General features: G+C 37.3%; 1 protein-coding gene across 7 annotated transcripts in view; it reads left to right on the top strand.

The window, feature by feature from the left end:
* Positions 1–17,060, top strand: part of PHTF2 (putative homeodomain transcription factor 2) — a 119,971-nt gene that overhangs the window by 31,930 nt on the left and 70,981 nt on the right. The gene's annotated exons all lie outside the window — the stretch shown is intronic.

The raw sequence follows: 17,060 nt of genomic DNA, 5'->3' as shown, positions 1-17,060 counted from the left end.
GCTTTTCTGATGGGGGTAAAATCACACAGTTTGTAAATTTAGTTGAATTGGAAGTGATAATTAGAGTGCTTTAAAGATTAAACCTAAGAATATAGTCTGTCTTTGGATGTGTTATTTCTTTTCTGTGTAGAACATGCCACAGATATACACTATCACATTTCATACAAGGTACTGATTTGGAAGTACGGACGTTGATCATACTATTAATTTAGTCTTTTGTAGTTCTATGTTAGTGTCGTCTTTGTCTTTAAACTTCCAATCTCCTTAAAAGTGAATTAAATAAAACTAAAAATTATTTTGTATTTCCTACATAGGTCTTTGAAAGCTTTTCTCTTAATGTCTACTTACAAGAGTTAGTAATGTTTCTTGAACATCTTATCTATTTGGCTTTTTATGTTAAACATTTTGAACTTCACTGAGGATCATTTGTAGAACGTACTAGATTGACCTTTCTTGGTAACAAAGGGTTTGAAATACTATACTTGCATTCAGTTAGCACACTAATACCCTTCTTATCTGAGGGTCATTTACCTAGTAGTTCTGGATATGTGCAACCAAAAAAATTCTCCAGAGCAACCATCACAAATGTCACAAATTATATCTAGCAAATGTAATCATGCATTTTATAGTAGTAAGTCACCAGAACCATTAACCAGATTTTTATTTGTTCTGTCTTTAATATTGCTTTTAAATTTAATTTTCTTGAAGAAATACATGTGAATACTTTGAAAGATTAGTGTTTTAAGGCCTATTTTAAAAAAAAAAAAAAAACAGCCACTAATACTATGTTTCTCTGCCTTTATCCAACCTCTGAGTTCTGCTCCCCAGAGGCAATTACTTTAAATTCTTTATAGCTTAACCAAAGTTCTACTACTCCTCATCCCTGGTAGGGAATTGGGAAGGATGGGTTGCAAATGTGCAGTGTGAAGTTTTGGTTTTCATTATTACTTTTGGGGGAATGCTGACATTTGTGGGTTAGGAATCAAAGATACTAATTGTCCTACAATAGTGTAAACTAGGGTTGGCAAACTTCTTCTGTAAAGGGCCATGTTGTCAATATTATTTAGGCTTTGAGGACCATGAGGTTTCTGTGACAGTTACTCTATTCTGCTGACTTACAGTACAAAAGCAGCTATAGGTAGTATGTAAGCAAATGAAATGAATGAGGATGATTATGTTCTAACAAAGTAATACAAAAACAGGCAATTGGCTAGATTTGGCCCACCCGTCGTATCTGTGCTCTAACATAGCCCCACACAACAAAGAATTGCCGTGCTCAAAATACAGTAGTGCCCTGTTAAATTATATTGATTGTTTTTTTTTAAGGGTATTTACTTTATGATTTTAAACCTTGCTTTTTCTTTTTTTTTTTTTTTAAGATTTTATTTATTTTTTTGACAGACAGAGATTACAAGTAAGCAGAGAAGCAGGCAGAGAGAGAGGGGGAAGCAGGCTCCCTGCTGAGCAGAGAGCCCGATGCAGGTTTCGATCCCAGGACCCTGGGATCATGACCTGAGTCTAAGTTAGAGGCTTTAACCCACTGAGCCACCCAGGTGCCCCAAACCTTGCTTTTTCTTGATTATTCATTATAGATGTTACTTTTGACTTCTGACTGTATAATAAAGATTTAGTCCCAGTCTTCCTTCTCCCAGTCCTCCCAAATGACTACAAATTTTCTACAGATTTTGGTGAAGTCAGGGCTTCTGTTCGTGTATGCATTGTTTATAACTGCACCATATAATATACTATGATATTTTCTGTTTGTGCAACTTTTTTCCTGTTTAGCTTGATTGTTCTAATTCTCCAAAGTCTCTGATATCCTTTTGTTGTAGTCTGTCATATTCAAGTACTCTAGTAGTTCCTTTTTTTTTTTTCCCCTTTTCCCTTGGGAATGGCCTCCTAGAACTCTGCCCCATGCTCCATGCCAGGGAGATTGTTCTCTTGTTACACCTCTAATCTGCCATCTTGGTATTCCCTTTTTTCATCAGCCTAAGAGTTCCCTTTATTGCTTTTAAATGTAAGCTAACAGTGGGATTCATTTAATGTTTAATTTTAAATGAGAAACTAGCCTGAGTAACATCAGTGTGACTGACACTTGATATTCCCTACTTTTTTAGTAAAGTTCAGTTTGTGTGTGTGTGTGTATCTGTGCGCGCGCGTGTGCTAAGTACCTACATGGAGCATTTCAGAGTTGCACAGATGATTAAGTGTTACATCTTCGGGCACGTGGGCGGCTGTTGGTTTAGTGTCTGACTCTTGGTTTTGCCTCAGGTAATAATCTCATGGGTTTTGAGAACAAGCCCTCTGCTCTTAGCAGGAAGTCTGCTTAAAGCTTCTCTCCCTCTGCCCCTCACCCCACTTGCTTGCTCTCTTGTGTGCTCTTTCTAAAACAAATAAATAAATCTTTAAAAAAAAAAAAAGGAAAGGAAGAAGAAGAAGAAGTATTAAATTTCAGCTTTCAGGATGCCTGGGTGGCTCAGTTGGTTAAGCATGTGACTTTTGATTTCAGCTCAGGTCATGATCTCAGGATGGTTGGTTCGAGCCCTACATCAGGCTCCACGCTCAGCACAGAGTCTGCTTGGGATTCTGTCTCTCCCTTTGCCCCTCCCCCCTCTCATGCTCTTTCTTGCATGTGTGCTTTCTCTCTCTAAAGTAAATAAATTTTTTTAAAAAAGAAAGGGGCATATATTCCAATTTTGGCTTATGAAATGTGAAGCTTCTGGGACAAGTCTGCCATCTCTTAAAAAGAGATCCAACAATAATAATAGTGAAAGTTTTATGACATTTATTGTGTTCCAGGCATTTTCTAATTGCTTTACATTTATGAACTAATTCAACATAGGTAAAAGAATGAATTGAAGGAAAAGGTCTAGGGGTACCTGGCTGGCTTAGTTGATAGAGCATGTGACTCTTGATCTCAAGGTTGTGAGTTCAAGCCCCCTTGGGCATGGAGCCTACTTAGAAAAAGAGAGAGGAAGAAGGTCTGTTTTCTGTTTCTAGACATTGGTGGGTGAGGCTCTGTTGCCTGAAGCTGTCCTAGTGACTTGTTCCCAGGAGGGGAGCTTGTCAGCAGGCTGGGGATGGCAATGGTGACAGATGGAAAGAACCTGAGGCTTCCAGGAGTTTTGAGCCACAGAGTTAACTATGGAATGTCCTGTAGGAACTTCTTATTGTGAGAGTTAATAAATCCCTCATTTTTTTTTAAGTCACTTGAACTGGAGTTTTTATTTCCTCACAGCATTCCAAGTGATACACAAGAAATGAATTCTAATGGGATGTGGTTTCCCATGTAGTCATCTTTTGCCTCTGGATGGTTATAGTAGCAGATAGCAAATTAAGGCCTACCAAAATAGAAATACTGAGCCTCGGACAAATGGGTTTATTACATTTTCTCTATTAATTTTTTTTCTTGAACCGTGTTCTCACATGTACTATTAAATCTTTAATGTAATTTTAAGCTGCTATGACTCATAGTATGTTATGGTTGAAAGAACATTTGTATTTGTTATTGTGACATCTATCAGCTTATAATATTGAACATATTACTTTGTCTCTCTGAGCCTCAGTTCCTTCTTTTGTAAACTGAGGATAGTCATGTTTCCCCTATGTGCCTCACAGGGTTATGAAGGAGCAAGTCTATTTTTAACTATGATGTTTAAAAAGTTTTTTAAAGTGGTTTATGAGTTCTTTAATAAATATGAAACATCATTCTTAAAAATAATATGTATTTTGTGAGTTAGGATATAATAGATGAAGAATTAGAGTGGTTTTCTGTACTGAACAGTTTCTTTAATAACCATATTTATAGTGCAAGTATTCCTCCTTCTATGTGGCCAAAGAGGTGGCTATAGGGCTAACACAAGACCAGAGATGGCACCTCAGCTCCTTGGCCACAGTAATTGTCCCAGGGATATCTGATAACCCAACTCTCCTTGTACAAATGCTTTTTCTATCTATCTATCTATCTATCTATTTATTCATTCATTCATTCATTCATTCATTCATTTATTAGAGAGTGCACAGGGGCATGTGTAGGGGGTGGAGAGCAGTGGCAAAGGGACTGGGAGAAACAGAATCCCAAGCAGGCTGGAGGCCCAGTGCTGAGTCTAACCCGAGACTCAGTTGTACAACCCTGAGATCATGACCTCAGTGGAAATCAAGAGTTGGCCACCCTATTGGCTGAGCCACCCAGGTGCTCCTAACCTTTTTCTTTTTAATGAGAGCTGATGGAAAAGCCCCTTTTGCTTCTTTGAAGGAACTACAAGGATGAAAGTCTGCTGCTCCAGAAGAGAATGAGACAACACCAAAGTGGGTCAGGAATTGGGGGTAAAAAGAGACACCACAGGCCAACATGGTGGTCTAGATTCACTCCACTCTGACATTTACTTCACCCCTGAACTTTGAGTTATTTTACCCATGGCAGCCAAGAAACCCCCTGTTTTTGTTAATGCGAGTGTGTTTTGAATTTTTACTTGTAAAAGAGTTCTGAATAATGCAGAGGCAATATATATACATTTTACTGAGGTATAATATACTCAGAAGACCACACAGATTTTAGACTTTCAGCTTCATGGATTTTGACAAACTGAACACCTGCTTGTGTTCAGGACTGTTTTGTCCTGTTTGTGTAACAGAGCTCAGGTCTAGAAACCATGTTACCAGCTCTACCCCGCCCCCCCCCCCCGCCCCCGTTCAGTCATAACCTGCCCTCTTTGAGGTTGATCACTGTATGAGGCAGTATATCTTAATGGGTGAAAAGAACGTAGGTTTTGTGGTTGGAAAGCTCAGATTTGAATCCTTGTTCTTGAAAGCCAGTATGATTTTGGACAGGTTGCTTAATATCTGAGTTTCACTTTCTTTGTGTATATAAATGCTATTTTTTTAATTTATTTGAGGATTAATTGATGATATATGTAAAGTATTAAGCAAAGTGCTCCACAGGGTAAGCCTTCAATAAATGAAAGTTATTTCTATTATTATTACTTCATATTCCCCTTACTTATCAGATGAATTGCTCCTCAAACTTACCGGAGTGCTTTATTTCATGGATTTTAAAACTCATGAGGCTAAAAAAAGATCCTTACTCTTACTTGTAAATGGAAAACCTAGAATGTCAGGCTTCTAATACTCAGTGTGAGAACAGCGGTATTTGTTGATATTTGCTGTCTAACAGTCATACAGTAAAGTCATGATTAAGTGTAGTTTATAAAGCCCAGCTGTCTTTGCTGCAGTCACCGGTCATGTTTTCCATTTCTTCCTTTTTAATGTCACTTACTTGCCAAAAACAAGACTTTTCCTACCAGAAATAGATTGGTTAGCTTAGTTACTAAAATATTTGCCTTTTCACTTAAATTTTCCCCCCCATTTTAGTCATGAAGTTCATTTTCCACCCTCATCCATTCCCAGGTTGGGTATTTCTAGCATAAATAATTCGAGTTTTAGTTCTGTTTACAAGGAAGAAAGAAACTATGCTGTGCAGTAGTCATGATAGTTTGACTTTAGAGATCATGTAGTTTCTGTTAAACTTTTTGCTTTATAGCTAAGAAACCTGATGCCTATAGATCTAATAACTTGATTATAGTCATGAATCAGTAATAAAGCCAAAAATCAGGTCTTACTGACTTTCAGGGCATTCTTCCTTTTGTACTAAAGTTGCTTTGAAAAATGAACTGAAGAAACTTCTATAAAACTTCCTTGTTTAGGGGCGCCTGGGTGGCCCAGTGAGTTAAGCCGCTGCCTTCGGCTCAGGTCATGATCTCAGAGTCCTGGGACTGAGCCCCACGTCAGACTCTCTGCTCAGTGGGGAGCATGCTTCCCTTTCTCTCTCTCTCTCTCTCTCTGCCTGCCTCTCTGCCTACTCTGTCTGTCAAATAAATAAATAAAATCTTAAAAAAAACTCTGTCTGTCAAATAAATAAATAAAATCTTAAAAAAAAAAAAAAAAAAACAAACACCCCAAAAAAAACCTTCCTTGTTTAATGTGAGACTTTTTTGGGATGACTTCTGATGTGAAGGTGGGGAAGTATACATCTTGTTTTAAAAAGATGATTAGTGTCATATATACATATCTATTGATTTAACATCAGTAATGACAGTGATGATGGTAGTACCATCACACAGTTAAATAGCATTTATTTGGCAGAGTGCTTCCATTTCTATTTTTATGGTTGTATTTATTGTGATAATGAAATGACTTAACTTAGTGGTTATAGCAAGAAGATATTATAAGAAGTTGTATAAGTTGTCTGGGGCTTTTGTAACACAGGACCACAAACTAGGTTGCTTAAAACAACAGAAATTAAATTTTTTCACAGTTCAGGAGGCCACAGGTCCAAAATCAGATGTCAGCAAGGTTGGTTCCCTCTCCAGGGAGGCTTGAGGGAGAAACTGCCCCATGCATCTCTTTGGTTTCTGATGAGCACAATCCTTGGTGTTCCTTGGCTTTCTGATGCATCATTCCAGTCTCTGCCCCCAGCTACATGTTGCCTTCTTCACTCTACTTATAAGGACATCAGTCAGTGGATTTAGTTCCACTCTAAATCCAGGAAGATCTCATCTTGAGATCCTTAACCAATTACATCTGCAAAGACCCTGTTTCCAAATGAGGTAACATTCCAAGGTCCTGGGCAGACATGAATTTTTGTGGGATGTTGTTTTCCCCACTACGGAAGTATGTCTGAAGCATGTGATTGGATTGGTTTGAGTGTATGCCGTGTGGAGATGTGTAGCTTTATGTCCTTCTGGATAGCTTTATCCTAGACCATGAGTATTGAATTGAATAAAAGAAGATTAGGATCCTCATATTTTCTTCATATGCTTAAAAGTTAAGGTTGTGATTTACTTAGCTCTTCTATATGTAATGTTAAGGAATAAGTTTGTAATAAAATTAGGCACAATTTTGTGCTTCTAGTTCTTACTAAATACATAGATATTTATGGTCTTTATTTAATCTAATTATATGAGGATTAGTGTCTTAATATAAATAATAATAGTATTCTTTCCCTTTAAAAAAGTGCATGTAAATGACACCCCAGTGTATATTTCTCAATGTTCTAGTCCTTGAGGGTTGTCAGATCTACTTTTTTTTGTTTTTTTAAAAGATTTTATTTATTTGACAGAAAGAGAGACAGCAAGAGAGGGAACACAAGGAGAGTGAGTGGGAGAGGGGGAAGCAGGCTTCCCACGGAGCAGGGAGCCTGATGCAGGGCTTAATCCCAGGACCCCAGGATCATGACCCCAGCCGAAGGCGTACGCCCATTGACTTAGCTACCCATGTGCCCAGATCTACTTGTTGATACATTTTTGACTGTCTCATAAAATACCAATTGTTTCTATTAGAACAAACAGTACTGTATGTAAAAGTAAATATTTAAATGTGTATAAAATATTAATCTCTTGTTCCAGACAAAGAATTGTAGCAGTTGAGTTAAAGTGTGAAGTTTGGAAAATTAAAACTCTTAATGAATCAAATGTGTGAGAACATATTTTTTTCTATTTTTTTCCCATAATTGCTATAGACATTTGAACAACCATCTATCTCTTTGATGCTTTAGGTGTTTGTATTTGGGGCTAAATATGTAGAACACATTAGGCTGATTATGTGCTGGAGGACATATTTGGCTTTCCTGAGAGATTATAGGTTAACTCATTTAATTTATATTTGCTCCCCTTGAGTTAGTTTCTTAGCTTTACTGAGCTTAATTTGTCTATATTATTGAGATAAGAATCCTTAAAGATCACTATGATAATTAGATGAGATGACATACTAACACCAAGTACATTGTTGGTATATAGTAGGTGTTCAGTAAATATTGCTGAATAGCAATTCCTCTGCCCTCTGTTCTCTTTCACTAAATATGGAGTGTTGTCATTAATAATATATTTGGATAGGGGCACCTGGCTGGCTCAGTGGGTTAAAGCCTCTGCCTTCAGCTCAGGTCATGATCTCAGGGTCCTGGGATCAAGCCCCACATCGGGCTCTCTGCTCAGCGGGGAGCCTGCTTACCCCTCTCTCTCTGCCTGTCTCTCTGCCTGCTTGTGATCTCTCTGTCAAATAAATAAATAAAATCTTAATAATAATATATTTGGATAACTAAAGGTTTTGGTTAGTAGTTCTTCTAAATTGAACATTTATATATGTTATATATATGTATATATATACATGTATTTGTATATATATGTATATATACATGTATGTATATATGTGTGTATATATATACACATGTATGTATACATACATACATACACACACAATGGAGTATTATGCATCCATTAAAAAACATGAAATCATGGCATTTGCAACAACATGGATGAAACTAGAGGGTATTATGCTAAGTGAAAAAAGTCAGTCAGAGAGGGGCAATTATCAAATGATCTCACTGATATGAGGAATTTGAGAAACAAGACAGAGGATCATAGGGAAAAATGAAGCAAGACGAAACCAGAAAAGGAGACTAACTTTAAGAGGCTGTTGGTTTCAGGAAACAAACTGAGGGTTGCTGGAGTGTGGGGTCGGGTGGGAGGGATAAGGTGGCTGGGCGATGGACAGTGGGAGTGGTTTGTGCTATGGTGAGTGCTGTGAATGGTGTAAGACTGATGAATCACAGACCTGTAATTAATTAATTAATTAATTAATACATTATATGTTAATAAAAATGATTAAATGTTAATCCCATCCACCCAAAAAATAAAAAATTTAAAAAGATAGATTAAATAAATAGAAGGACAGGTACAGTTTCTTAAGTTTAAAACTTTTTTTTTTTTAATTTTTAAAGATTTTTATTTATTAGAGAGAGAGAGAAATCACAATTAGGCCTAGAGAGAGGGGAAGCAGGCTCCCCGCCGAACAGAGAGCCTGATGTGGGACTCGATCCCAGGACCCTGAGATAATTAACTGAGCTGAAGTCAGAGGCTTAACCCACTGAGCCACCCAGGTGCCCCCAGTTTCTTAAGTTTAATACCACCTAACTTTACATAGTATTTGCAAACACACACTGCACTATTTGGTGAATTTTGGGTATCTTTCTTTAAATGACCAAACTTTGTTTTATTTTTGACTCTTTTCAAAAGTTCTTTAACTTTCACTGCAAATGGAATAGAAATGGCCTTTTCTAATATTTTCCTGAGCAGTGGTTGTTTTTGTCTATTAATTACAGCTTTGTACTTGAAGGCATTGTGATTTATCTCTCTTCCTTTGCTGTGAATTTTCATTTTCCATGGACTTATCTCCATTTTTTGTTTAATCAAGTAAGAGAATTGTAGGTAAATTAATTACATTGCCCTGAAGCAAAAATCTGAGGGAAGGCTCAAGGTATTTCAATTTGGGTAAAAATTCAAGTACTCCAGTGAATGGATTTTTCAGACAGATCCTTAAATGGTTGAGAAACCTTCCCTCCCTCTCCCCTCCCCTCCTCTCCCTCTCCCCTCCCCTCCTCTCCCTCTCCTCCCATTCCCTCCCATCCTGTCGGGTCTGTTCACCTGAGACTATCCCTGAGGTTGCCTTGTGCTAGAATCTAACTTCTTACCAAGAAATCAGAAATGTAGAGAGGGAAAGGACCTTAGAAAGTAACCATTCTAATATTTTGGGTTTCTAGATGAGGACACTATGAGATAAGGAAACAAGGTTTGGTTTTTTAAATCTAGTCTAAGATCTTGTCAGCTGTACCATGAGTTATAAGAACTTCAGTTTTTGAATGAGTAGAACCTATACTTAATTGTGATAGCCAATTCAACTCCCATGAGTAAAGAAAATGGAAAAAATAGAAAAACAAAAACAAAAACAAAAAACCTTGCACTGTTCCCTAGTAGTATCCTTCTGGGTTGCTACCCAGTAATGTTTACAGACTCCAAAGGGACCTATATTCAGTACTCCTGAGTATAAAAGTACTGGTTTCACAAAAAACACTTTCTGTAGAAAATTATTTTACCTATTTTTGAAGTTTTTGCAACACCTTTTTACCATGTTGAGATACCATGACTATATAAACATTTTTCTTCTCGATAAATGGAATAAGTTATTCCATTAAGAGGAGACGTCTATTTGCCTGCAGCAGTTGCCAAATACAGGGTCCAATAATTAAAATATTTTTTACACAGGTATGAGAAAATCCAAAAAACGATGTTATTTGACAAGAGTTGAAGTTTTTAATGGATAAAGCTTAGTATACCTCTTGGGAGTTAGGAAGAAAATTATTTTATGACATACTGGAAAACTAGTTTCTAACCATTTTCACTTTCTGATGAATAGATTTAAAATAGAAATGTTAGTCAAGGTTATAATGTTTGCCAGTTATATTCCAAATATCTTACAGTCAGTTTATCTTTAACCATGGTAACAGACACAGTGGTAAAATAAGTTGGTAGGTTGCCACTGGCTGCCTAAAATTAGGCAAATGTACCAGCTTTGAAAAGGCCTGAGTGTCTAAAACACTGGTGTTAACCTGCTGTATGTTTATAGTTCCACAAAGAATAACATTTATAAATTTTGTTTAACAGAGTAACTTAGAAGCTAAATTGCTCTTTGCCATATGGCCTGAAGAGTTATTCAAATGAAAGCTGTTAATTCAGTACCAAGGATTGATTCCTAAGAATAAAATGCTGAAGGGGCGCCTAGGTGGCTCAGTGGGTTAAAGCCTCTGCCTTCGGCTCAGGTCATGATCCCAGGGTTCTGGGATCGAGCCCCACATCGGGCTCTCTGCTCAGCAGGGAGCCTGCTTCCTCCTCTCCCTCTCTTTCTGCCTGCCTCTCTGCCTACTTGTGATCTCTATCTGTCAAATAAATAATTTTGAAAATTTTAAAAAAGAATAAAATGCTGGAGAAAGTATACAAGTTAAACATTTCTCATTCAAATTTTTGCCTAAAATTAATATCGTTATTAAATGGATGTGTTATACTTGTTCATTTAAAGAGCAGTCTTACCCTTACTTTGGTTTGCTTTCTGTCTTTAATGTCTTCCCCACCTCTCTCCATGATGGGATTAGAAATACCAGTAAAGACTTCTGGCTTATCTTCTTTATGGAGAAATGGGTTGGTGTGTGGCTGTAACCAGGTACAGGACAGTATTATAAAGAGAAGGTCGGTCAGGTGACCTTATTAAAATTTAATTCTTTAGAACTTTAGGAAATGAGAAGATGAGGTCTTATTTTTCCAACTCAAAATGGTAGACAGGAGGATATATTTTTACTTACTGCTTTATGGATACTGCAACACTTTGTTATATGATTTATTTTTATTTACTAGAAAACTAAGGAAATTGCTAGGTGAAGCCTTATATTGACTTCATCTAGGGAAAATTCAGTACATTTAGTTTTACCAGTACAGTTTGACTTTTAGAATTAAAGACTTTTATCATTACCAGGACTTTCTTTCTCCAGAAATAAAATTTCCTGGTAAAATTTGCATCTCTCTATACTTAAATAACATTTGTGGTAGACTTACTATGTATTAGACACTGCATACTTATCTTAATACAACTCTGCATCATGGGGGAACCAAAATGCAAATAACTATTATACATTATGGTAAATGCTACAATAGAATTATTTTTAAAGCACTGTGGGAAGTCACATAAAGTTTCATCTAGATTTGTTTTTCCAGTCACTGTTGTGTCACTACTTTTATCTCCGAAATATTTTTCGGATTTGCTATGATCTCCGTTCCTTCATTGTTTTCTTCTTATTGCAGTTAAATACTTTCTCCTCGCAACCACCAGGGTGGTTTGTCTTAAATAAAGTTTGACCTTATCTTTACCTACTGAATTATACTCTTCTAAGACTTCTTCTCATGGGTGGTAGAAACTCCCAACTTTCTTCACAAGGCCAGTAAGGAATTTTTTTTAAGAAATCTAATTTCAATTAGCTTTCTAGTCTCATGCAGCCTTTAGTTTTTATTCACTAACTCCGTCCTCCACCAGAGACAACTTTTTGACGTCTCCCCATGCTGTTTTTCACCTTCCTGCTTGGGATGCCCACGTCTACTTTTTCTTTCCTTCTCTCTGGTGTGTGTGTGTGTGTGTGTGTGTGTGTTTAATCTAACTCAGCTTGGTACTTAAAACTCAAAGCTAGTCTTCTTCCTTGAGGATATCTTTCATAATGCGGTGGAGACTGGATTAGGTCCCAAGCTAGTGCTCCTCTACAAAAGTTGGATGTGCTCTCTGTTCATGGCAGTCGTGAAGTATTCTTTTTTTTTTTTAACCTTGATTCTTTCTCTTTTTACTAGTGTACAAAGTAATGTGGTAGTCACCTACCACCCTTCAAATATCAACACTGCTATTTTGTTTGTTTGTTTTTTAAAGATTTTATTTATTTGACAGAGATCACAAGTAGGAGAGAGGCAGCCGAGCAGAGAGCCTGATGTGGGGCTTGATCCCAGGACACCGGGATCATGACCTGAGCGGAAGGCAGAGGCTTTAACCCACTGAGCCACCCAGGCGCCCCATTTGTTTGTTTTTAATTATCATTGTGAATTCTGGGCCTAAAGATACTTGATGTGATTCATCCTGGTGCAATTGTTGATGCTCAGATTATTCTGTCTTGCCACTAGGAGCCTATTCAGGTGGCTTCTGAGTCTCTAGTCATATTGGTGTTCCTTAAAAGAAACAAATTTGAAACGGGAGCAGTCCTTTCTGCGTAGAGACAGGGAAAGCTATGGGGAGCTCTTGATCCTTTTTACCATCGTAGATAGAAACATGCTGAGTTGATGGGAGAGTTACAAACTGAATTCATTCTGCTTCATCTAAAAGCAGTTACAGGGAGCTCGCTCTATAAATTCATTTTTTTCTACCTCTTTTACAGTGGTATTTTGTGTATTTTGACGTTTATGTCTGCTCAACTTGCATTATAATTAATTTCCTCCTGCTAATCTGTAAGGGTAGAAATCATTATTTTTGTATCTCCATTATTCTAGTGCCTTACCTTATAGTTGGTATTTGGTAAATGTTTGCTGCTTGGGTAACAGTGCTGTCAGGAGACCATACTGACATTAAACTTCTATTTAGTTCGTGTAGTTCTTCATTATTATATTGGAGTGCCTAGGAGGTGCCATGTATCAAGCTAGACTCTTACTCAGGTAACTTAATTTTTTTAGTAGTAATATGTGAAATAGTCCCTATGCTGAATATCTATTATATTAAGTTATAATAAACATAATGCTCTAACCTATAGCAACATTTCCCGAAGTGTGTACTACATAATATTGGTAGGTGTTAGTAGAATAGAGGAATTTTGTTGTCAAAACGTTTGGGAGATACTGAGCTAGACAATGATAAACCAGTTTTGGATTTCAGGATTTTATTATACAAATACGTGTAGTGTTACTACTGATGAGGCAGACAGGGAAGATATCACTTCTCAATTTACTAGACTTAGTTTTTTTCCCCTAAGTGTATATAGAACATACTTAGGAAAATGCTGGCCAAGTTACATAAAACAGTGTGGTGCAGTGGAAAAGGCATGGAGTTGTAAATCAGAACTTAGGTTTCTACCCCCAAATACTAGGTGTAGGACTTTCTGACACTTCTTAAAATCTCAGTTGTCCCATCAGTATAAGAAGTTAATACTGGTCTGTACAGTGTAACACTGCAAATCCTTCACAAAGCACTTGACAAATATTGGTACTTTTTACAGTCTTAGTGTCAATATAATAGTTCATTACAAATTTAACAAATACTGTAAGTGAATATTTCTTCCTCTGCAGTTTTTACTAAATCTCCATACTGAAGATTAGAGGTGTAACTTCTGTAGACAGACTTGTAACAGTTTTTTAAAATTATAGCATATCTTTTATTTTTTTCTTTTTATTAATTAATTTGAGAGAGGGTGCATACGCATGCACGCACATGGGGCAGGGAGGAGGGGCAAAGGGAGAGGGAGAGAATCGCTCAAGCAGATTCCTGATTGAGCATGGAGTCCAATGTGGGGCTCCATCCCAGGACCCCGAGGTCATGACCTGAGCCAAAATCAAGAGTTGGCTGCCCAACCAACCGAATCACCCAGGCACCCCACAGCATATCTTTTCTTGACCAACAATGACGGTGGTCCAGCTCCCTTATATTCTTATTCTGGGGAATCTGGACTAAGGACCCAGAAGCAATTTATCTTAAGTTTTTTCTCCATTTTAGTGTTATCCTATATAGTTAAATGGAAGGAAGCCAAACAAATTAATGTATTTGATTTTGAATGATTTAGTTCCATTTCATGGTCTCATTTTTTATTTCAAACGATAGAATAAACAGCAGTAATGTTAGGTATTTCCTAAAATATAAATGTACTTAAATAAACAACATATATTAATACTCTCGACATTGAAATTGACTTAAAATATACACATTTTTATGCTACTTATAATACACTGTTAGAAATATGTAAACAAGGAAGGTACTGTCATCTTGATTGGTATTATGTACACAAGGTTTAGTCAGGATTATGTTTGAGAATAATAAACCAGAGTATATCCTATGATAAATACTGAAAGAATGTTAATAAGGTAATATGTGTTCCTTCCTTGTCTCATGCTGCAGTATGAGGGAAAAGGAAGCACTGGGTAATTCGTCCAAATGACATAATGGCTAACTTTTATTGAGCTTTTATGTGTCTGTTACTATTCTTAGCTCAGTGTGTGTTAGCACATTGAATCCTCATAGTTACCCTGTGATTAATACTATTTTCCTATTTTTAGGGCTGAATAAGTTTTACTTTGTGAAGTTTTGTGTTTTGCTTTTTTAACAGGGTCTGATAGCTTCCCTCCTGGCAAGGGAGCCAGGGAGAAACAAGAGAGACAGAAGTATCTGACAGTATTTAGGGGTTAAATGCCTTCTTTCACAGGCACCTTAGCGATCAGAGCCGAGGCAAGAGAACATAGGTGGGTTTTGTGTAAGGATGTGAATGAAAATACTGGTAGGTAATTACTAGGTCAGTTGTGGAGCCAGTCACCTGAATTTGAATTCCTGTATTCTGCTACTTATGTTTAACTTTGTATAATTTAATTTTTTGTAACTATGCAATAGGGATACAATAATAACTACTTTATAGAGTTGGGAGGATTAAATGAGTTAGTACATGGAACATGTGTCTGGTGCCTGATAATAAATGCTAACTCTTTATTACTATTATTAACAATATTAATTGCCTTGACTGACAAGGGACCAGAAACCAGAGACCCTAATATCTTTCATTGACCAGAAGTGGGCCTTCTATCCAGGCTGGGTCCCAGTCAGTCCATGGTTAATTTAGAGATAGATAAGCTCTTATTGACATCTTGGTGGTATAAAAGAATATTACCCAAGGGGCGCCTGGGTGGCTCAGTGGGTTAAAGCCTCTGCTTTCGGCTCATGTCATGATCCCAGGGTCCTGGGATCGAGCCCTACATCGGGCTCTCTCCTCTGCAGGGAGCTTGCTTCCTCCTCTCTCTCTCTCTGCCTGCCTCTCTGCCTACTTGTGATCTCTGTCTGTCAAATAAATAAATAAATAAAATCTTTAAAAAAAATATTACCCAATACCAACACTTTTTTACTTTTATTTTCAAGTTACCCATGTTTACACATACTATTTCTCAAACAAAACTCCTGATACAGATTTTGTTTTATGATTTCTTAAGGAGAAAAGTTAGGGGAGAGATTTCTAAAAAACGGGATATTTCTTCAGAAATTTCTCTCTACTATAATAAATGAGAAAACCTGGAGAAGTAAAAGTAATTTGACTCAAGTCATTGAGTTAGTAAGTGGTGAGTCTGGAATTTAAATCTAGGAATTTAATTCTGTGCCCTTACTACTAATTAGTTCTTCCGCTTTTAAAAAGAAACAAATTCTTTTAGAGTGAATATAGATTTTCCAATTTAATTTTTTTTTTGTAAAGAGGGTAGTATTTTAAGTTGGTCTTGTAATAGGACTAGGTTCCATTTTTTAAAAAATTGCTTTCGTTTCTAAGTATAGAAGGATATTTTTCTTTTTTTTTTCCTTTTCTTTTTTTTTTTTTTTAAGATTTTTTTTATTCATTCATTTGACAGAGAGAGAGATCACAAGCAGGCAGGGAGGCAGGCAGAGAGAGAGGAGGAAGCAGGCCCTCCGCGGAGCAGAGAACCCGATGTAGGGCTCGATCCCAGGACCCTGGGATCATGACCTGAGCCGAAGGCAGAGGCTTTAACCCACTGAGCCACCCAGGCGCCCCAAGAAGGATATTTTTCTTAAAGCAAATACTGTGGAGTCAATAGACTATAGTTTGATATTGTTAGATTTTTAAAATCAAATAAAAATGGAGTAAAATATTAAGTCTGATATATACAGTATCTTTGGTTGATGTCTTTATATGATGCAAATTAGCACAAGACTCTTTTTAATTCACTTGGTGGTATATATTAGAAATTCCTATAAGGAAAATCCTCATTTATGTAACCTCAAACAAAAGTAACTGCACAGAAATGCAGACCATTAAGGGGTGCTTATGTGCTTCAGTCCTTTAAGCATCCTGACTCTTGATTTCAGCTCAGGTCTTGATATCAGGGTTGTGAATTCAAGTCCTGTGTTGGACTTCATGCTGGGCATGGAGCCTACTTAAAAAAAAAAAAAAAGATGCCTGGGTGGCTCAGTCAGTTAAGCCTCTGCCTTCAGCTCAGGTCATGATCCCAGGGTTCTCGGATTGTGTCCCTCATCAGACTCTCTGGTCAGTGGGGGTGGGGGAGGGTGAGCAGGGGGGTCTGCTTCTCCCTCTCACTTTCCCTCTGTCCTCTCCCTCTCTCTCAAATGAATAAATAAAATCTTTTCCAAAAATGGAACTGTTTGCAAATGCAGCCATTTTAAAGTTTATCTTTGGTAATCTCTGTTCCTGATGTGGGGCTTGAACTCGGGACCCTGAGATCAAGATCGCACACTCCTCCAGCTGAGCCAGCCAGGTGCCCTGACAATTTCTTTATGTTAATATTTATTTTCCCAGTTGAAGTGAACTATAATTTACACTAAATAATGTTTAAATATCTCAAATCCTGGGGCACCTGGGTGGCTTAGTGGGTTAAGCCTCTGCCTTTGGCTCAGGTCATGATCTCAGGGTCCTGGGATTGAGCCCCGCATGGGCC

The sequence above is a fragment of the Lontra canadensis genome, unplaced genomic scaffold (genome assembly GCF_010015895.1).
Source record: "Lontra canadensis isolate GAN:19392208 unplaced genomic scaffold, GSC_riverotter_1.0 scaffold48, whole genome shotgun sequence".
In the NCBI taxonomy this organism is placed as follows: Eukaryota; Metazoa; Chordata; class Mammalia; order Carnivora; family Mustelidae; genus Lontra; species Lontra canadensis.
Note: the sequence above shows the minus strand (reverse complement) of the source record. Positions and strands in the feature narration are given on the sequence as shown.